The sequence below is a fragment of the Scyliorhinus torazame genome, chromosome 8, assembly GCF_047496885.1.
Source record: "Scyliorhinus torazame isolate Kashiwa2021f chromosome 8, sScyTor2.1, whole genome shotgun sequence".
In the NCBI taxonomy this organism is placed as follows: Eukaryota; Metazoa; Chordata; class Chondrichthyes; order Carcharhiniformes; family Scyliorhinidae; genus Scyliorhinus; species Scyliorhinus torazame.
The window spans coordinates 5,892,925-5,916,737 of NC_092714.1; the positions used below are offsets into that span (position 1 = coordinate 5,892,925).

The window sequence follows — 23,813 nt, forward strand, 5'->3', positions numbered from 1 at the left end:
CCCTCCCCGATGAACTCAATGCATTCTATGCTCGGTTCGAGCAGGTAACCAACAATCAGCTGTTGAGTGCCCCAACAGCCAATAACTCACCCATACCCACCATCACAGCTTCCGAAGTCAGATCGGCCTTCCTGAAAGTGAACCCTCGGAAGGTGATGGGCCCGGACGGTATCCCTGGTCGTGCACTCAGAGCCTGCGAAGGCTAGCTGACAGAGGTGTTCGCGGACATCTTTAACCTGTCCCTACTCCACTCCGAGGTCCCCACCTGCTTCAAGAAGACCACCATCATACCGGTGCCAAAGAAGAACCAGGCAACGTGCCTCAATGACTACCGTCCGGTGGCCCTGACTCCAGTCATAATGAAGTGCTTCGAGAGGTTGATCATGAAGCGCATCACCTCCATACTCCCAGAATGCCTTGATCCACTGCAATTCGCATACCGCCGCAACCGGTCCACAGCAGACGCCATCTCCCTGGCCCAACACTAATCCCTAGAGCATCTTGACAACAAGGACTCCTAGCTCCAAAACCTAGGACTTGGCTCCCCACTCTGCAACTGGATCCTCGATTTTCTGACCAACAGACCACAATCAGTAAGAATGAACAACAACACCTCCTCCACAATAGTCCTCAACACCAGGGCCCCGTAAGACTGTGTACTTAACTCCCTATTATACTCCTATACACACACGACTGTGTGGCAAAATTTGGTTCCAACTCCATCTACAAGTTTGCTGACGATACGACCATAGTGGGCCGGATCTCGAATAACGATGAGTCAGAATACAGGAGGGAGATAGAGAACCTAGTGGAGTGGTGCAGCGACAACAATCTCTCCCTCAATGCCAGCAAAACTAAAGAGCTGGTCATTGACTTCAGGAAGCAAAGTACTGTACACACCCCTGTCCGCATCAACGGGGCCGAGGTGGAGATCATAGAATCATAGAATTTACAGTGCAGAAGGAGGCCATTCGGCCCATCGAGTCTGCACCGGCTCTTGGAAAGAGAACCCTACCCAAGGTCCACACCTCCACCCTATCCCCATAACCCAGTAACCCCACCCTACACTAAGGGCAATTTTGGACACTATGGGCAATTTAGCATGGCCAATCCACCTAACCCGCACATCTTTGGACTGTGGGAGGAAACCGGAGCACCCGGAGGAAACCCACGCACACACGGGGAGGATGTGCAGACTCCGCACAGACAGTGACCCAAGCCGGAATCGAACCTGGGACCCTGGAGCTGTGAAGCATTTGTGCTATCCACAATGCTACCGTGCTGGTTGATGGTTACCGTGATGGTTAGCAGTTTCAAATTCCTAGGGGTGCACATCTCCAAAAATCTGTCCTGGTCCACCCACGTCGACGTTACCACCAAGAAAGCACAACAGCGCCTATACTTCCTCAGGAAACAAAGGTAATTCGGCATGTCCACATTGACTCTTACCAACTTTTACAGATGCACCATAGAAAGCATCCTATCGGGCTGCATCACAGCCTGGTATGGCAACTGCTCGGCCCAGGACCGCAAGAAACTTCAGAGAGTCGTGAACATCACCCAGTCCATCGCACGATCCTGCCTCCCATCCATTGACTCCATTTACACCTCCCGCTGCCTGGGGAAAGCGGGCAGCATAATCAAAGACCCCTCCCTCCCGGCTTACTCACTCTCCAACTTCTCCCATCGGGCAGGAGATACAGAAGTCTGAGAACACGCACGAACAGACTCAAAAACAGCTTCTTCCCCACTGTTACCAGATTCTTAAACGACCCACTTATGGACTGACCTCATTAACACTACACCCTGTCTGCTTCATCCGATGCCGGTGCTTACGTAGTTACATTGTATATGTTGTGTTGCCCTATTATGTATTTTCTTCCCTTTTCTTCCCATGTACTTAATTGTTGAGCTACTCGCAGAAAAATACTTTTCACGGTACCTTGGTACAAGTGACAATAAACAAATCCAATCCAAATCCAGTCCAATCCAATCCAATCCAAGCAGTTATTCAGAAACAAGGTCCTATGAAGTCATTACACACAAAGGTGCAATGGTAACTAAGGATAGCTCCTCCACCATTGTGCAGTCTTATTTCATCGAGGATAAGATCCCAAATGCAATCAGGAACAACATCCAAGAATGATAATCCCATCGATCACTGTGAGCCATTATAGAAATCTCCAGACAGGTTACCATTAAAAGGTGCGGGCATACCAGAAGATTACCTCTACACTGGAGGGACTCATAGATTTACCAGTCCTATACACTTATGTAATGGTAATTGAACATGAACATGTATTGTAAATAGTTATACTTTTTTTAAATGAAAGGTGTCTATTGTAGTAAGCCTCTAAGGGATAGAGGCATACCATCACTAGAAGGGAAATGTATCATGTGATCCAGTCTCAGTTTCACTTTGATCTGTGAGCAGAATACAGGACACACAGCTCTACCGCTGATGACTTCAACCTTTCTAACTTTGTACAGCTGTTCTTATTCGTCTAGTCTGGATAAATGAACCCACAACATATTTACCAAATCCCTTATGAGTGATTGATGCCTTTACTTCATGCTAAAAACACAACAAGGAAAAGGCCTTTTACCCCCTTGAATATGTTCCAATATCAAGGATTGGGAATTATTTTACATATAAAAAGGACAAAGTAGTTAATTTTTTTCTCCTTTTTCCTTTCCTTGATATCCTAAGATAAAAAAATACTATTGGTTGCTGCAGTTCATTGGATATATAAACAAGGAAAGGTTCATGCTATTACACAAATCTTTGTGGATTTGATCGAGTAGATTTGTGTAATGTTTCTCTGCATGCAATGTGGGCATTGGAGACAAGCCTGTCCACATTAATTTCCCACCCCTAAGTTCCATTGAGAAGGTGGTGGGCCTCCTCTATCACTCGCTACAGCCTGGGTGGTGTATTGTGGTCAGGAAGAGAGTTCCAGGATTTTGACCAAGCATCAATGAAGGAACAGTGATATTTTTTCAAGTCAAGATAGTGTGCGACTTGGAGGGATAAGTTACAGGTGGTGGTGTTCCCATGAAACTGCTATCCTTGTTCTCCTTTGTGGTAGATGTTATGTATTTGAAGGTGCTGTTGAACCATTGAAACATTGTCCTGGAATAAGATGATTGGGCTCCAACAACCATAAACATCTTCCTTTGTGCTATGTCGGAATCCAACACATGGACAACTTTTCCTTAATTCCCAATTACTTCAATATTAGTCAGGTTTTTTGATGCCACATTCAGTAAAATGTTGTAATGTTGTCAAGGCAGTTACTCTCACACCTACTCTAGAACATGGTATCTCACAAATAGGTCTGGAGGTGTCGTATGGTTGAACATAAATCGCTTATTGTATCTCATAACTATATACATCTCCAAGGTACAGTCTTAAATGGGTGCTGTCTCCATATTGGCTCCATCCAGACTCTTCTTAGCACAGCCTATCATCATATGCCTCTCTACATCAGTTTGTGGTTGGTACTGTTCCTCCAGTCCCACATTACCCATTGCTCTACCAAACACCCTTATACTACAGCCCACACCATGTGCATAGCCCAGCAGTTTCTACTGGCCAACTGTCAGGCAAGGGTGGGGCAACCTCCCTTGTGGGTCTCCTGTCACCATCATCCCCCCTTTCCTCTAACAAACCAGACCCCCACCCCAATATCTGATTGCTGGGGACTACCCATCCCCTCAGACTTACCTTCAGCTCAGCCTCCATTACCTCCCCTTCATCTGGAGCTGTCTGTAGTTCCATCAGTGGCCACTGCTTAAACCCAGTACTGCTGGGACAACAGAGCTGCCGACCAATCAGATTGGCTGGCAGCTCTCTAAGGGGGGGCAGAAGTCTTGCTGAACCAAACAATGCCCCGCCAAGTGTAAAATGGCTCCAGGGCAGCTGGCTTTCACGTTAGTGGGCTCCAACTGACTTTTTAGTTGTGTGGAGGGGTTGGGAGGGTGGGTGCTGAGAACATGGCACCCCATAAAATCCAGCCCTCAATCTGCTCACCTGACCCTGTTGGACTGGGACTGTCATGACATCTGGAGCTGAAGGTCTTGGCAGGGCACAAACTGAGCATCAATTAGCAGGTTATTGGTGAGTAAGTGCACTTGATGGCACTGTCATTGACAACTTTATTCAATTTGCTGATGATTGAGAGTGAATGGACAAGATGGTAATGATGGCACATCCTGCATTTTGTAGACAGGAAATATGTGGGCTATTTTCCACTTTCTCTGATAGATGCCAGTGTTGTTGCTGTACTGGAAAACCTGGCCACAGTGGTAGGTAGTTAGAGAGAATGCCATCTGAACCACAGAGGATGTTCTCGGGTATCCAGTGCACTCAGTTGTTTTTTCAAATCACCAAATTGGCTGAAGACTAGGCATCTCTGATTTTGTTTTTATATTCATTCTTGGGATGTGAGCGTCACTGACAAGGTCAGCATTCGTAGCCCATCCCTAACTGCCCTTGAGAAGATGGTGGTGAGCTATCTTCTTGAGCCGCAGGATTCCACCTGGTGTATACACCCACAATGCTGTTCCGAAGGAAGTTCCAGGATTTTGACCAGCTACTGTGAGGGAATGGCGGTACAGTTCCAGGTCAGGATGGTGTCTGACTTGGAGGGAATCCTGTAGATGGTGGCGTTCCATAGGCCAGGATTTTCCACTCCCCTCGTGGTGTGTTTTCTGGCAGTGAGGTGGCTTGCTGTGAGCCACTGGCAGGGTCTTCCAGTCAAGACAAGGTCTATGACGTTTTGTGTGGTCCCCCCCCGCCCCCACATTGACAGAACGGACCAATTTCAGGCTGCAATGTTTTAAGCCCGAGATACTGTATGAGTACTGGAGCTACCACCATGAGCATAGGCAGCTGATCAGGTATCCACAGCATCCACCTGAAACATATGTTGGCCATGGGCATATAGAGACCTGTAGGAAATTGAAGGCAGCAGTAAAGATAATCATTCAGTGTATAAACACTGCCCGTGCATTACTGTCCATTTTGTGTCATTGTCGGAGACAAATTTCACCACATTGTGTTTATTTATGCCTGAATATTAAGAGTTCTGACCCAGCTACCATGTCATCCATGTTTGGTTTCATGTGAGTTCGAAACAGCTGCACAAATAGTCTTATATCACTGTCAGGCCTCCTTTGTGTCGGAGACTACTCTATAACTATTCTATCAGTCATGCATACTTGACAAAATAAGTGCTATTCCCTTGGCCCGTGCTATTAAATTTCTCTCACATAGAGCAGACATCAAGTTCAAAACTAAAAAAAATGATATATTCTTAATTTACTTCAGGGAACAAACTAAACTGTCGAGACTTTAAAAAAATCAAAGACACAAGGAGACATTTTGTGAATTAATTTGAGATTATTAAAACTGATGCCTTTGCAGACCGCGATCACTGTTTTGAAGCATTCAATAGCGTTAAAGCTGGAATTATGCATAATGAATGATCACATCAATCTGTATCAGTGTCTGAATCACCAAGGGCAGGAATAGATTTAATGCTACTGTGTGTTACTTTAGAGATTAATTTTATATTAATACTTTGATGCTGTCAGGTACATTTCTATTCATTTTTTAAAAAATTCTGACAATTAGTTTAGATGACCTCAAGCAAATTGTAAGGTAATTTTTCTTTGATTTATTGCAAGGTGAGTTTCTGGTGTCAGACATGCCACTATGGGGAGCTGAAAGGCAGAGAATAAAGAAGCCTGGGCTGCAGGAGCAAGGGGCTGGATTCTGGAACTTCCCTGTATGCTGTGTAATTAACCACAGGCAATGCCTGTCTGTCTCAACTAAATACTATGCAAGATGACAATGACAAAATGGAGTATAAATATATTATTAAAAAATGTACAAATAATTTATTCTTTCAGAATTGAAAAATAATTTTTAGTATTAACATTTTAAAAAGGTAATCCAGCTGATTGATACAGTCGGGTTGTAAAGCGAGCACTGAAGGATCACAGATTGTGGTCACAGGACCCAATGTAACAATTTCCTGATTTTGGAAGGATAATACCAGGAAGGTGACTAATAAGAAATAAGAACTTGGGGTGAATTTCTCACTCACCAATGCAACTTCACAGAAAAAACTGCAGAATCTACAAAGGAATATTGTGAAGTCAAATATTTATTCACTCAACATTAAATAATATTTGGAAATTAACTCTGTTTTTCTCTCCAAATTACTGCCAGACCCACTGCAGATTTCCAGCAGAGATATGTTCCCTTGGAGGTCACTGTAATTGGGCTGGTGCCAGCGGAACGGACTGCCAGTAAGGACATCCTCATCATGAGACATGAGGATTGCAAGGACTACATTTGGAGGATAATCGGAGGTTGAGAGATGAGGCAGAGGATGGGGTGGAGGAATGCAGGGAAGTTACTTGTTTGTTGCAGGCCATGGCTAGGATTGTTTGCTATGAATGCATTACACCATGGCACTTGCTGTTGCAGGACAAACCAATCTTGGCGAGGAGACCTGAAATAACATCTGGTGTCCAGAAAATTACCTCAAATGGTCGAACCATTCCATTGGAGCACGGTGGCTTGAATGGTGATTCATGGGCGACAAAGCCTTTAAGAACCCATCTGGTTTACTAATGTGACCTTTAAGGAAGGAAATCTGCCTTACCCAGTCTGGCTACATGTGACTCCAGACCCATAGCAATGTGGCTGACTCTTAACTGCCCTCTGAAATAGCCGAGAAAAACTGAATTATATTAAATCCATACAAAACTATCACATGAAAATAAAAATAGAAGAACCACTCATCATCGTCCTAGGTAGACCTCCCTCACCTGCAAAATCCTCTTCATTAACGCCTGGGGTCCCGTACCAAAATTAGGAGAGCTGTTCAACACAATAGTTAAACAAGAGCCTGACATGGTCATACTCACTGAATCATATATTATAGCCAATGTTCAGACACCATCACCATCCCTGAGTATGTCTTGTCTTACTGGCAGGATAGATCCATCCAATGTGGCGGCACATTGGTATATAGTTGGGAGGGAGAGGCCTTGGGAGTCCTCAGCATTGATTCTGGGCCCAATTAAATCTCATGGCCTGTGTGGAATTTGCACATTCTCCCCGTGTTTGCGTGGGTCTCGCCCCCACAACCCAAAGATGTGCAGGGTAGGTGGATTGGCCACACTAAATTGCCCCTTAATTGGATCTTGGTTTCGGACAATGCTCGGCACAACATCGAAGGCCGAAGGGCCTGTTCTGTGCTGTACTGTTCTATGTTCTATGTATGTATTACGGCACTGCCTGTGTATTAAAGGTACTACGGTAAATCCCTGCCTGCTGGCTCCTCCCAGCAGGCGACGTATAAAAGTGTAAGCTCTCCTGAGCTGCTCCCATTCTGGTTCCAGCTGCAGGAAGCACAACATCTTGTGCAATAAAGCCTCGATTGTTTCACCATTCGCGTCTCGTGGTAATTGACGGTACATCAGGACGAGAGCTCACGGATGGCCTAATACTGAATCCGGTGGCTGGTCCCCCTCCCCACAATGCAAATTCTGTCCCCCACCCCTTCCGCTGACAATTGGGAAACCTCCCTCCGAACACTAGGGGAATAACGTGTCAACTCCCCACAGCACGCATGCATGAGGGTGACTTGACCGCCCCCCACCCCCACCCCCACCCCCCCACTCCACCAACCTCCCATCAGACCTCCTATCAAACCTCAACAGAGGCCCCCTGTCACCACCTCATCTTCTGCCCCCACCCCCCATCCCTGTCCTCCAAATAGACACTCCTGCCTGAAAGCTGAAGAGCAGTCCAGGCAGTAGGAAGAAATATTACTGATTTTCACTTACCCTTTCCTAACATCTGTTACCTCAGGCAAAAATGTTTAAAGCAGCGTCTGTTATAAGTGTCATAGGCTGCCTTGAAAGGGGCTTCAAATCCCTTGACAGCCTTTGGAATCATAGAATTTACAGTGCAGAAGGAGGGTATTCGGCTCATCGAGTCTGCACCGGCCCTTGGAAAGAGCACCCTACTTAAGCCTACACCCCCACCCTAGCCCCGTAACCCAGCAATCCCACCCAACTAAACCTTTTTGGACACTAAGGGCAATTTAGCATGGCCAATCCACCCAACCTGCACATTTTTGGACTGTGGGAGGACACTGGAGCATCCGGAGGAAACCCACGCACACAAGGGGAGGATGTGCAGACTCCGCACAGACAGTGACCCAAGCCGGGAATCGAAACTGGGACTCTGGAGCTGTGAAGCAACTGTGCTAACCACTATGCTATCGTGCCCCCCCCATGCTACCGTGCCCCCCTATGCAAATCTTACATTCAATTTCACACGGCAGTACATTGCATTAGCCAGTGATCGATAGTTTTATTACTCCAGAGACAGCTGCTTCGTGGATTGTTGATCTATCTTTCCCTTCACGCTTGAATGTATCACAATTACCCTGTTTTCATAGAATTTACAGTGCAGAAAGAGGCCATTCGGCCCATCGAGTCTGCACCGGCTCTTGGAAAGAGCACCCTACCCAAGCCCACACCTCCACCCAATCCCCATAACCCAGTAACCCCACCCAACACTAAGGGCAATTTTGGACACTAGGAGCAATTTAGCATGGCCAATCCACCTAACCTGCACATCTTTGGGCTGTGGGAGGAAACCGGAGCACCCGGACGAAACCCACTCACACACGGGGAGGATGTGCAGACTCCGCACAGACAGTGACCCAAGCCGGAATCGAACCTGGGACCCTGGAGTTGTGAAGCAATTGTGCTATACACAATGCTACCATGCTGCCTACTTTTGATGCAAACTACAGTGTTTATAAATATTCTTACCAAGATTGATAGCTCACCACCACATCAAAAGCATCTAAGTACTTTGTGTTGTGAAAAAGAGCATTTCATTGATCCCCTTAACCCACTATGGGGTCCACCGCATGATGGCCATGCTTGAAAATACCTGCACAAATTCACACCCACGTTAATCGGGGCCGGGAGGGTATGAGCATCACGGGGGCCTGGAGAAATGGGCTTCCAGCACGTTAATCGGAAGCAAATGGGTGTTAATGACCCATTTGTTTGATACTCTTGGCACGGGGCATGGAGCTCATTGCCACCACTGGTGGGGAAATAAAGCATTAGAATGGGATTAACGTACAGCACCGATCCCGTTTTCCAGTGGACGCTCGATTCTTCATTGGATCAGGAAACCCACTCCCGGATGTGGGCAATGGAGAATCCATCCCCAGGTCATGCAAATGGGCCAGCATGCAGGCCACATTCAGCCTGACCGATACCCCGCCCACTGGCATCTGATTCGCTGGTTTGGAATAGCCTGACCAGCTGGAGCAGCTTTTAGGCGCTCCACTCACCACAAATTCCAGATGGCTGCACGCAGACCAGCCCCCAGATTCCGTGAGTCAAAGATAGGCCGAATGCTGGATTAACTTGAGGAGAGGAAGGGCACTCTTTTCCCAAGGGGGTTCCAAGACTCAATCCCACCCTTCTCCACAATGCCTGGGATGAGGTGGCCGAGGTTGTTAGTGCTGCCAGCTCCACTAGGAGGACTGGTGTTCTTATCTGTACCCCTAAACCCTTGAAAAAGTCTGTCAGTATGCCAAGTTTAAAGGTTTGTCATATGAAGGTGAAAGTTATGCCTTTAAAGTAGTGCAAACCTTTGATGTGGTTTTCACACATTCAATTTCATTGCCTTTTGAAGTATTGCAGTCAGAATGTACGACTAAGACACTGAAAGCTTTGAACTGGATTGTTTACATTTAAATTCACACTCCATTGCCTGCTAAGCTATTGATGGACAGATCACTGGACTTGCAAATTGTAGAATCAGATTGTTTATTTTTCTAGCTCTGCAGGGACTCATTTAGTCAGGATAGCAGCTGTTTCTCTAACCGCAATATTATTTAATGAATCTGCCTCTTTGTTCTCAAGGAAATAACAGCTGTGGGGTTGTCCCCCACCTTCTAAGAAGCACTGGTGATCAGGGTGTCATGGTGGCACTATGGTTAGCACTGTTGCCTCACAGTGTGAGCGAGCTGGGTTCAATTCTGGCCTTGATGTCTGTGTAGAGTTTTCACGTTCTCCCCGTATCTGCGTGGGTTTCTTCCGGGTGCTATAGTTTACTCACACAGTCCAAAGATGTGCGGGTTAGGTGGATTGCCCATGTTGTGGGCGGCACGGTAGCACAGTGATTAGTACTGTTGCTTCATATCGCCAGGGTCCCAGGTTCGATTCCTGGCTTGGGCCACTGTCTGTGTGGAGTCTGCACGTTCTCCCCGTGTCTGCGTGGGTTTCTTCTGAGCGCTCCGGTTTCCTCCCACAACTCCCAAAAGACGTGTTGTTAGGTGAATTGGACATTCTGAATTCTCCCTCTGTGTACCCAAACAGGTGCTGGAGTGTGGTGACTAGGGGATTTTCACAGTAACTTCATTGCAGTTTAATGTAAGCCTACTTATGACAATAAAGATTATTATTATTATTAATTGTCCCTTAATGGAGGTTAGGCTACGGGGTGGAGTGGATAGGGTGAGGTGAGGTGCTCTTTCGGAGGACCACTGCTAGACACAATGGGCCGAATGGCCTCCTTCTGCACTGTAGAGGTTCTATGATCATATCAAAGAAGCAGTCGTTCCTCATAAGACAGTTTGCCCACACCAGGTATTAGTATCTGATCTGCTTCCAATGTATTTCTATGGTGGGACTCATCACTTCTGGGTTGCTCATGAGCACTGTAACCACTGGGCTACTAGGCTCTAAACCTAGGATTGTAAAAAGGATGAAAATGTACAATATAAAAAATATCAAGTATGAATATTGTAGACCGAGTGATCTTGTGATGATGTAAATATGTGGCTACCATAAGGGTCAAGTGATGGGGGCGTGAGAGTTCTCCCCAGACTATGGGCAGAGCACAAGCATGGAGTTGCTGCTTAGCTAGTGAATAAAGCAGTGTTTGTTGCAAGCCCTTGTTGTCAGTGAGTGTTTGAGAACCCAACAACTTTACACGGTGTCAGGAGTTGACAGTATAGCACAAGGACCTCGCCACATCAACCCACTCATTTTTGACAAAAATATTGCAAACAGTTGAGAAAAGTTTGAGAAGGGATGGCATATTTACTGTGATGCTGCATTATCTAACAAATGAAAAAAGGTACAAGCTTACACCTTACTAAACTCAGTGTGTCCTGTGGCCGTTGAGAATGTTCACCCATTTGTTTTCCAAAAGGAGGGGGAGAGAATATTTTTCTTCTGGTAAAATATACAATGCTTAACAGGCAGGTGTTTAATTCAACAAACCAAAGAGCTGATGAATCAAAACAATTTTATATGGCAGCTTAAAAAACATAGCAAATAAATGTGTATTTGAAACCCGTACTGATGAATTAGTCAGGGATCAAATTGTCTTTGGGGTCCACAGTGATCTTGTCCGTAAGCAGCTTCTGAGAGAGAAAAATGTAACACTACAACAGCATCTGCATGTTAAACTAATAGAAAAAAGCCTCAGCGATTTTAGACGGGAAACAATTCAAGGGCACATTCTGTCCCATCACCCTGAGAACAGAACAGCACATTTTGCATATGTTAAACGCTCAAATAAATGTGGCAAGTGGAATTATTTTGCAAAATGCTGCAGATTGAAACCACAGCAGTCTTCCTCTGCCAGCAGCCACATTGCAGCCAGTCAGTCCTACAGGGATTGGAGCGTCAGCAAAGTGAACGAACGGGAGCTCAGCCAAAGCAGCGAAACCACTGAGCCTCCAACAACACTCTGTTGTGAGAGTGTCCACACTGTCACAGGAAAGGCTGAGATCTTCACCACCCTCAACATGAGATACGGTAATGCAAGACTGAAGGTAAGAATTACCACTGGAGAAAACTATAGCTTTTTGCCCAGCCGAATGCTATACACCGTATCTCGGTACCCAAATGGACCTCAGGCTCATGACAAACAAGCCACATGTACCAAATTTGTGGCCACTCTCCACTGCACACAGGGCAGTTTCAAGTTTCATACAGTTGAGCACAACGTAAGGTCACTTTTAGGTCTTTGGGGCACCCTTACTCTCGGGCTCATCCAACCTGGTCTAGAGGAGCATGCTTTAGAACACCAGGCCTCGGAAATGATAGAATGCAAAGACCTCTTCAACTGTGATCTCATTGGTTAGCTACCAGTTGTATACCACATGAGACTAGATGTTTCGGTACCACCAACAGTCTGTGATTCGAGAAGAGCACCAATAACCATGAAGCAGAAAGCAGTCAATGAGCTGCGTTGGTTGACGACACTGGGTATCCTAACTCCTGTAGACGAGGCCATAGAATGGGTTTCTGTAATGGTGGCTGCAGTAAATAAAGACGGCAGGCTCAGGATATGTATTGACCCAGTTCACTGAAACAAGTCACTGCTCAGATCTCATCTTCCTATGAAGACAGTGAACAGGTGATATCAGACATGCTCAAAGTTCATGTCTCTGATGGGCAGATATTGTTTTCTTTGTATGTCCTGTGGTATCTCCAGTGGCAGTGAGGTTTCCCAGTGTTGTATGGAGCAACATGTTGCAGGCCAACCCTGCAAATTCATTGCTGATGATACCCTGGTCTGGGATCATACTGTACAAGAACATGATACACATCTTCGTCTCATCCTCACCAGAATCAGGACCAGACAGAGGAAGCTTAACCCTGCTAAATGCAGATTCAGTGTCAACCAGGTTCCTCACACGGGTTATTCACTCACAGTCAATGGTGTAAAGCCAGATCCAGACAAGACAATGGCTATGTGACAGATGGCCATTCCCGTCGACAAGCCCACTTTACAGCGTTCCCTCGGTTTGATAAATTATCTTCTAAGATAGATACCTTTCTAAGAATAGGAAGATTGTGAAGCTAAGCATGTGCTTAAAGATTGGTGTAGGAAGGAGTGTTTCAGATATCTCGATCATTGGGATCTCTTCCGGGGCAGGTGGGACCTGTAAAACAAGGATGGGTTGCCCCTAAACCAGAGGGGCACGAACATCCTGGGCGGGAGGTTTGCTAGCGTAACTCTGGCGGTTTTAAACTATTGTGGCAGTGGGGTGGGAACCAGAGCAGTAGGTCAGCAGGAGCAGCAACTAAGGTGGAACTAGAGAATAAGGCCAGTAAGACTGAGAGGAAAAGCAGGCAGGGAGATATTGCTGAACTCAGCGGGACTAGTGGTCTGAAGTGCATTTGTTTCAATGGGAGAAGTATAACAGGTAAGGCAGATGAACTTAGAGCTTGGTTTCGTACTTGAACTATGGTGTAGTTGCCATTACAAAGACTTGGTTGAGGGAGGGACAGGATTGGCAGCTAAAGGTTCCAGGATTTAGCTACTTCAGGCAGGATAGAGGGGGATGTAAAAGGGGTGGGGGAGTTGCAGTCCAGGTTAAGGAGAATATCACAGCTGTACTGAGGGAGGACACCTCAAAGGGCTAATACAGTGAGGCAATATGGGTAGAGCTCAGAAATAGGAAGCGTGCAATCACAATGTTGGGGGTTTACTACAGGCCTCGCAACAGCCAGCAGTAGATAGAGGAGCAGAAATGGAGACAGATTTTGGAAAGATGTAAAAGCAACACGGTTGTTGTATGGGTGATTTTAACTCTCCCTATATTGACTAGGACTCACTTAGTGCTAGAGGCTTGGATGGAGCAGAATTTTTAAGGAGCATCCAGGAGGGTTTCTTGAAATAATATGTAAATCGCCCAACTAGAGATCGTATTGGACCTGGTGTTGGGGAATGAGCCTGGCCAGCTGGTCGAAGTACAATAGGGGAGCATTTCGGGAACAATGATCATAATTCCATAAGTTTTAAGGGACTCGTGGATAAGGATAAGTGTAGTCCTTGGGTGAAGGTGCTAAATTGGGGAGAGGCTAATTCCAACAATATTCGGTAGGAACTGAAGAATTTAGTCTGGGGGCGGCTGTTTGAGGGTAAATCAACTTCTGATATGGTGGGAGTCTTTCATATGTCAGTTGATTCGAATTCAGGACCGGCATGTTCTTGTGAGGAAGAAGAATAATTATGGCAAGTTTCAGGATCCTTGGATATTGAGGGATATTGTGAGCCTCATAAAAAAAGAAAAAGGAAGCATCTGTAAGGTCCAGAAGGCTGAGAACAGATGAAACCCTCGGAGAATATAAAGTGCACTGTAGGAATTCCATGAAAGGAGGAAGGAACTTAAGCAAAGAGTCACAAGGGCTAAAAGGGGTCATGAAAAGTCCTTGGCAAACAGGATTTAGGAGAATCCCAAGGCATTTTATACATATTTCAAGAGCAAGAGGGTAGCCGGGGAAAGGGTTGGCCCACTCAAGGGCGGAGGAGGGAATCTATGTGTGGAGCCAGAGGAAATGGGCAAAGTATTAAATGTATACTTTGCCTCAGTATTCACCAAAGAGAAGGACTTGGTGGATGATGAGTCGAGGGAAAGATGTGTAGATAGTCTGGTGCTGCCGATACCAAAAAGGAGGTGCTGGGTGTCTTAAAAAGCATTAAGGTAGATAAATCCCAAGGGCCTGATGGGATCTACCCCAGAATACTGAGGGAGGCAAGGGAGGAAATTGCTGGGGCCTTGACAGAAATCTTTGTATCGTCATTGGCTACAGGTGATGTCAAAGAGGACTGGAGAATAGCCAATGTTGTTCCTTTGTTTAAGAAGGATAGCAGGGATTATCCAGGAAATTACAGGCCGGTGAGTCTTACGTCATTGGTGGGGAAATTATTGGAGAAGATTCTTAGGGACAGGATTTATTCATATTTGGAAACAAATGGACTTATTAGCGATAGGCAGCATGGCTTAGTGACTTGATCACTAACTTGATCAAGTTTTTTGAGGAAGTGACTAAGATGATTGATGAAGGAAGGGCAGTGGATGTTGTCTACATGGACTTCAGTAAAGCTTTTGACAAGGTCCCTCATGGCAGACTGGTACAAATAGTGAAGTCACATGGCATCAGAGGTGAGCTGGCAAGGTGGATACAGAACGGGTTAGGTCATAGAAGACGGAGGGTAGCGGTGGAAGGATGCTTTTCTGAATGGAGGACTGTGACTAGTGGTGTTCCGCAGGGATTAGTGCTGGGACCTTTGCTGTTTGTACTATATATAAATGGTTTGGAGGAAAATGTAGCAGGTCTGATTAGAAAGTTTGCAGCCGCCACAAAGATTGATGGAGTTGCGGATAGCGAAGAGGACTGTCAGAGGATGCAGCAGGACAGAGATCGGTTGGAGGTTGAATGAACTTGGAGTATTTTCACTGGAATGACAGAGGTTGAGGGGCGACTTGATAAGAAGTATACAAAAAATTATGAGGGGCAGGAACAGATTGGACGCTTTTTCCGAGCGTGTAAAAGTTATTTACTAAGGGACATAGGTAAAAGGTGCAAGGGGAAAGTTTAGAGATGTGCGTGGCAAATATTTTTACACAGAGGGTGGTGAGTGCCTGGAATCCGCTGCTGGGGACGGTTGTGGAAGCAGATACGATAGCGAGGTTTACGAGGTATCTTGACGAATACATGAATAGGATGGGAACAGAGGGATATGGACCCCAGAAATGTAGAAGCTTTAGTTAGACAGGCAACATGATCAGCACAGGCTTGGAGGACCGAAGGGCCTGTTCCTGTGCTGCATTGTTCTTTCTTCATTCCTTGTTATACTGAGGTTGCTGGACCGCTCTGTCAGGTCCTCCACCAGGATGTTGAATGGTGCTGGCAGGAGCAGCACACAGCCGTCTTCAACAGACTCAAACAGGCACTCACCCCCTCACCAGTGCCACAATACTTTAACGTTTGAGCACCCGTATTCATATCAGTAGATGCTTCCCAAGACGTTATTGGCGCAGAGTGCATCCAGATTGGCAGACCTTTGCTTCAAGGGTTCTCACTGACACTGAGACTTGTTCTGCTCAGATTGAAAAGGAATTCCTCACTCTCGTCTTCGCCTGTTAGAAATTTCATAACTTCATATCTGGTCATCCTGGAACTGCTGAAACAGGTATTCAGTCACTCAGAACCATCTTCAAAAGGTCTCTCCACACTGCGGCTGCACGACTGAAACACATGATGCTGAAGCATCATTACACTCTCAGCATCGTCTAAAAACGTGTTCAGGAGCTGTGCTTGGTTGACGCCCTCTCCAGAACCTTCTTACCCACTACAGAGCAAGCAGATCATGAGGAAGACAGAGACATCATGACAACAGAGGTGCTGTCCTCTTGTCGACTCCAGGAACTCAAAGTTGCCTGACAGGTGGACATTACAGGCAGAAAACTGCACGTCATCACGAGGGGCTGACCTGAGTCCTCAAGGGAGCTTCCCCATAAGCTCCGCACAATCTTCACCATCAGAGATGAACTAACAGTACAGGATGGACTGATTCTGTGTGACCAGTGACCCATCATTCCTACTTCTCGTCAGAGATTTCAATCACAACAACTTCAACAGGTGCATCCTGGGTTGGAAGCCGCCAGATACAAGCCCAAGGAATCACTGCACTGGCTGGTCCTCCATATACACATACATGGAGAGGGAAGTCTCCAGATGTGCAATGTACTCCAGCAGCATCAAGCAAAGGAGCCGCTGCATTTACACGGGGTCCCAGGCCGCACATGGTCATTCACAGCAGTGATATCTTCGAATGGAATAGTAAACATTCAGTCTTAGTCGATTCGTATTCCGGGTGGTTTGAACTCAATTACCTGCCAAACATGCCGAATAAAACAGTCATCATCAAGCTTAAAAGACATTTCACCACACACGGCATCCCACAGATACTCATGACAGACAACGCTCGTAATTCGGCTCCACTGAATTTACAAACAGTTCAACGGCGAAACGGGATTGCACAAATTACTATGCTGCACTTCTCAGACTACAAAATTTATCATGACATGCCCTTTCCAGGCACATCAGCACCACAATTCCTACTGTTCAGATATGCTGTAGCCCAAACCTGAAACCAACGTGAATGCCGATTGAGAAACCTCATGCAATGCCGATTGAGAAGCAAAACACAGTATGATTGAAATGTCTAGAAACTCGGCCCTCTAGTGCCTGGTCAAATGGTCAAGATCTAGACTGCATATGACCTGAACAAGTTGGCGGTGGTACACAGCCATACCCCGCAAATGAACAGTTACCTGGTAGCCTCAGACTGTACGTACACAACCAGCCTCACCACATCCAGCACCATCAGATACCACAGCACACCAGTCATCTGGCCTCCAGTACAGGCCTCCTACTACAGCACATGCCTACACCGGTGGACATGCAGACTCCTCCAGAGACCTAAGCAGCAAAGCTTGCACCCATTGAGTACACTGGTGAAATGCCCCAGGTCATCGACACTGACAACACCAATCTGTGAAAAACTATCGCAGAACCAATTGGCATAACCACACATTTAGGGCATGTGATCAAACTGAACATAGGGTTCCAAGACAATATCATCACATAGTCAGCAACTGGCCTTCGAATCTCATCATTGCTCAACAAAAGAAGTGGGGGAAGGAGACGCGAAGGGTTATGCACCAGCTGCAACAGCTTAATATATGTCTCACCAAATGTAAACAGTTATTTGTTATTGTTAGCCCGTTCAATCTATATGTTATATATGGGTTCATACACAGTTACTGGTTGCGCAAACTGTTACATCTCAATACCACCGGATGTCCCAACTTAAACAGAGAAACTGTGGACCAGATGGTCATGTGATGACATGGCTACAAAAAGGGTTATGTGACGGGAGCGCAGGAGCTCTGCCCGGAGCATGGGCAAAGTACGAGTATGGAATAACTGCTCAGCTGGTGAATAAAGTATTGTCTGTTACAAGGCCTTTTTGTCAGTGTTTGGGAACACAGCAAGAACAAAGAACAAAGAACAACGAAATGTACAGCACAGGAACAGGCCCTTCGGCCCTCCAAGCCCGTGCCAACCATGCTGCCTGACTAAACTACAATCTTCGACACTTCCTGGGTCCGTATCCCTCTATTCCCATCCTATTCATGTAATTGTCAAGATGCCCCTTAAATGTCACTATCGTCCCTGCTTCCACCACCTCCTCCGGGAGCGAGTTCCAGGCACACACTACCCTCTGTGTAAAAAACTTGCGTCGTACGTCTACTCTAAACCTTTCCCCTTGCACCTTAAACCTATGCCTCCTAGTAATTGACCCCTCTACCGTGGGGAAAAGCCTCTGTCTATTCACTCTGTCTATGCCCCTCATAATTTTGTAGACCTCTATCAGGTCGCCCCTCAACCTCCATCCTTCCAGTGAGAACAAACCGAGTTTATTCAACCGCTCCTCATAGCTAATGCCCTCCATACCAGGCAACATCCTGGTAAATCTCTTCTGCACCCTCTCTAAAGCCTCCACATCCTTCTGGTAGTGTGCCGACCAGAATTGAACACTATACTCCAAGTGTAGCCTAACTAAGGTTCCATACAACTGCAACATGACTTGCCAATTCGTATACTCAATGCCCCGGCCAATGAAGGCAAGCATGCCGTATGCACGTCCACAAATCTTAATTAATATTATTTGGGAATAGATATCTTGGGCGGGATTCCCCCCTACCCGGCGGGGCGGGGGATTCCGGCGTAATGGAGTGGCGGGAACCACTCCGGCGTCCTGCCGCCCCAAAGGTGCGGAATTCTCACCTTGAGGGGCTAGGCCCGCGCCGGAGTGGTTTCCGCTCCGCCGGCAGGCGGGAAAGGCCTTTGGTGCCACGCCAGCTGGCGGCGAAAGGTCTTCGCTGGGCGACGCATGAGCGGGAGCGTCAGCGGCTGCTCACGGCATCCCCACGCATGCGCAGGGGAGGGGGTCTCTTCCGCCTCCGCCATAGTGAAGACCATGGCGAAAGCGGAAGAAAAAGAATGCCCCCACGGCACAGGCCTGCCCGCGGATTGGTGGGCCCGATCGTGGGCCAGGCCACCGTGGGGGCATCCCCCGGGGCCAGATCGCCCCCCCCCCCAGGACCCTGGAGCCTGCCCGTGCCGCCTCGTCCTGCCGTTCAAAAGGAGGTTTAATCCACGCTGGCGGGCGAGGGTTGACAGCGGCGGGACTTTGGCCCATCACGGGCCAGAGAATCGGCGGGGGTGGGCCCGCCGACCGGCGCGATTCTCGCCCCCCGCCGAATCTCTGGTGGCGGAGAATTCGGGACACGGCGGGGGCGGGATTCACGCCAGCCCCCGGCGATTCTCCGACCCGGTGGGGGGTCGAAGAATCGCGCCCCTTAGCTCCAAAATTGGGAGCTTTTCTGAATATAACTCAATGTTATGTTTAGTATTCAATCAACATTATTCCAAAATAATAATCCAGACCAAATATAGATTTTGTATCACATTTGTGTATTCTGCTCCATCTCCTGTTACAAATAGATCTAAACAAGTGGATCTAACAGGAGTTTGGTTCTGTGCCATATTCCTCTTGCTTCGCAAACAAACTTAGGTAATTATATTTATGAGCAATTAATGATTTTATGTAATTAAAAGTTGTAGTAACTGATTTGCATGAATAGTCTATTTTTACATTTAAAGCTCATCAGTTTAGTACTGAATTAATGCAGTGGGACAAAGTAAGGAAGGCTTGTGATTGGATCAATCACATTATTCAGAAAAGAAAGAACTTATCTTCATAAAGTACTTTTTATGACCTCAGAAAGTCTCAAAGTGCTTTACAACCCATAAAGGAGTTTGAAATGGAGTCAGAGTTGTAATGGAAGCACTGTGGCATACAATTAGCACGCAGCCAGATCCACAAACAACAATGTGATAATAATCAGATAACTATTTTAGTAATATTAGTGATAAATATTGACCCCGATAACAGGGAGAGCAGAAACCCCGTTTTTCTTTGAAATTTGTCATGGAGTCCTTTATATCCACCTGCAAAGCAGACAAGGCCTTGGTTTAACATCTGATGCCAAATCTGGTCCCTGCAACAGTGCAGCACTCCTTCAGTATGCCAGCTCGCTCACATCTGTAGTCGAGCTTGGACCCCTAGCCTTCTGAGCAGAGAGAGGTGTCCAGCCAGTTACAAAAGTAAATTGGGATCAGCTTTTCTAACATTCAGCCAGACTGTCTAATATTAGAATGGCTCCACCTTAAGCTCATGTTATTGTGAAAACTATCATAATTTTGTCAATGTTATAGTTTTTCTTCTGACATTAGTATCTGCAACAATCACAGCTTGCATTTATATACCATCTTTAATGTTGCAAAATGACCCTCGGTGTTGCGTTATTCTTTGAGCTGGCAGTGTAAAATCAATTGAGAACATAAAGCACTTCCTCCAGGTACAACAGGAGACTGTCTGCTGATTCAACTTCTGTTAGAGAGTCACTCTGTGGCAAACTGTGTGTTAAGTCTATCTCTCAGGGAACATTTGTTCTTTTCTTGAATCTTTACTCTCCAGAACAAGGGGGAGGGGTTGCAAATCTTCTCAGCTACTTTAATACACTTATTTTGCATCAGAATGGGTAGTTTCATTTTGCTTTATACAAATATTCTCATGTCAATGATGTCATTGACTCACACAAAAGCTGAGAAAAACGGGCAAATCATTGGTTTGTTGGAGCCAGATCCTCCATTTATTAAACGAACAGAGTGCATCTCAGCAAAACTCAAGCAAATATATTCAAACCTAATCGCTGACTCGAACATTGATCCATGTGTGCAGAATTCTAAAAAGGCCCACTGCAGTACCAGGATATTTACTGCAACAGAGCATTAAACAAGGCCGATGGTTGTAGATCTGAGAGTTTTAATGTTAATTAACTATCAATTAACTAATAAACTTCCTGAACACTAGAGTATGTAAGCATTCATCAGAGTTCAATGATATTAATTAAAATATTTTATTGATATTGTGGTATTTGGTTATATTAAATATTAGGGAGAATGTTCATAGAGATTCATAGCTTGGACATTTTTCCTCTGGGTATTTACGTCCCTCAGAGATTAAATAACCTGGCGAGTTCATGACCAGTCAGATTCTTTTGTAGGAAATGGGCTTGATAGGAAAATAGCAACTTCTCATTCTTATGCCTTCTGTTCTAGGTTGTTAACCATCAGAGCTGTTTCAGTTTTAAATGAGCCTAGTGCTTTTGAAAACCCAATGCTATATGACATCAGCATGGCAACTGAGAATAACGGTGTATTAGTTCCAGAAAAGGACAGAATGTGGGCTTGCAGCCACCAATCTCCATCTGGTGATTTCCGAAGTGAAAGGAACCAGAGTGCAGGTCAGTCTGAACCCTTCGATCAACCAGCTATTGAATAGCAGAAGTTTGAAGTAGGTCGAAAATCAGAATACTGCAGACTCTGGAAACATGAAGTAAAAACAGAGATAGCTAGAAGTACTCAGCAGGTCAGTCAGCATGTGTGGAGAGAGAAACATAAGAACATAAGAACTAGGAACAGGAGTAGGCCATCAGGCACTTGGAGCCTGTCGGAGTTAATGTTTCAGGGATATGACCTTTCATCACAACTGGGAAATGTTAGCCGGATGGTGGAAAAAGAAAGAAGGAAGTTCTCTGTGAGGCTGGAAGACAAAGAGAGATTGGAGTTCACAAAATTATTTCACGGGATGTGGGTGTTTCTGGCCAGACCCATCCCTAATTGCCCTTCAGAAGGTGGTGGTGATCCAGCTTCTCCGGCCTCCCGCAATGCTCCGCCCCCACCAGGCGGACGTGACACGGCGTGGTTCACTTGTGGTATTTAAAACAGGAACTGGGCGCCAAGGCTGCTGAGGGTGTGAGAGGAGGCAAAACATGTTTCCAAGGCACAACGGTGGCCTGCCAGTTGTGCCACTTGCTGGGGCGGGCATCTATCTGCCAGAGCCGGAGGGAGTAGCGGGGAGCAACCAGGAGACGGGCCGTGGGTTTGGCGTGCCCCCAACATGTCCCATAAATATGTGGAGCAGCAAAGATCATATGGGTGCCACCACCCCCCCCCCCCCCAGACGACCCATCAATAGGATGTGCATAGCCCAACACAGCCAGTGGCCCACCAGCTGTTGGCACCCCTCAGTGCACCCATCTGAGGCACAGCCGCACTGCAGGGGAAGTGGGGGGGTGCAGAGCGCAGCCGAACAGCGGCAGCATGCACCGTGGCCTTTGCCATCTACCCTGGTACAACACCACCCCCACCCCCACCCCACAGGCCAAATGCTCCACCAGAGGCACCATCGGCCAGCCCATCCCACAGGAACACTGGCTGTCACCAAGCCCCGCCTGCCCACTGCACCCCTGCTCCCATCCAAGCCGCCCCCGGACAGGTAGGCGCAACCATCGGGTCACGCAGAGGACCCATGGTCCCAATGGGTACCCACTCCCCTCATCAACCCTGTCCATGGTCCCTGCCGTATGCATGTCATCAGTCATGGCACCGGTAGGTGAAATGCGGTGCCCCCCTGCAACCAGATGCACCCTGCTGGTGGGGTAGCACACGGCCCACCCAAGTACCCATGATAGACTCCACAGGAGGGTGCAGTACAAGACTGCAGAGCGTAATGCTGGCAAGGGATAGAGTGCAGTAGGAGGCTCCCCAGTGACTGGCACCAGCTGGGCCAGGGGCGCAGTGCAGAGGGAAGAGTGTCGGGGGTGGGGGGGAAACGGCAGGGGCGTGAAGCTAGGATCGGGAGGAAAGAGGGGCTGTGGGGGGCAGGAGTTGCAGTGCAGGCCAGGACCCTTGCGTAGCCGGGTGATTTCAGTGCATAGCCAGGTGTGGTTGGCATCTGCCTGGCTACCTCAGGCCTGGCGAACGCACTGTGGCTGCATGGGCAGCAGCTGCTCAGGGAGGACCCTGCTGTAAAGGACCTTGCCCCAGAGAAGCAGGAGTCAGCGGTGACGATAGAGAGCTGGCCACCCAGCAGGCCGAGGGGAAGTGGGAATGAGACGTCACCATCAGGCCACGACGGCATCAACACTTAGCCTCAGGATCAGCGAATCCCGCCCTATTTTCCTCTTCTTATATAATTACGAACAATGTTTTTCTATGTTTTCTTACAGATTTGAGGATCCTTCGAACCTCGAGGCCCGGACCCGATGACCCGACACGACCCCACAGGCATCCCTGTAAGAACACTATTCACGACGCCCTATGCTGCTCTTGCTCATGTATTTGCTTTGTTTGGCCACTTGTTCCGCACTGTAACCAATCACTGTTTGTCGATGTACCATTTGTCAATGTACTCTGACAATTATTCTTTTGTCTACTATGTACGTACTGTGTATGTTCCCTCGGTCACATAAAAACACTTTTCACTGTACTTCGGTACATGTGACAATAAATCTAATCAAATCAAATTGAACTGAAATGTTAACTCTATTCTCTCTCCACAAATGATGCCTAACCTACTGAGTGTTGTTGGGTGTTGGTTACCATAAGAGCATATGACACAGGAGCAGAATTAGGCACTCGGCCCATAGAGTCTGCTCCCCCATTCAATCATGGCTGATAGTTTTCTCATCCCCATTTTCCTGCCTTCTCCCCATAACCCCTGATCCCCTCCCCATAACCCCTGATCCCCTTAATAATCAAGAACCTATCTATCTTTGTCTTAAAGACACTCAGTGATTTGGCCTCCACAGCCTTCTGCGGCAAAGAGTTCCACAGATTCACCACCCTCTGGCTGAGGAAATCCCTCCTCACCTCTGTTTTAAAGGATCGTCCCTTGAGTCTCAGATGGTGTCCTCTGGTTCTAGTTTTTCCTCCAAGTGGAAACACTCGTCTCGGTTGGTTGACATAGTCTT

The 23,813-nt window shown here is 46.9% G+C and overlaps 1 long non-coding RNA gene across 1 annotated transcript; it reads left to right on the forward strand.

Annotated features, from left to right (window-relative positions):
• Positions 1-11,723: 11,723 nt before the first annotated feature.
• LOC140428710 (uncharacterized) lies at positions 11,724-23,298 on the forward strand. The gene is made up of 3 exons (XR_011948832.1): positions 11,724-11,900; positions 21,118-21,302; positions 23,070-23,298. It is a non-coding gene; the product is annotated as an uncharacterized lncRNA (long non-coding RNA).
• The last annotated feature ends 515 nt before the right edge of the window (positions 23,299-23,813 follow it).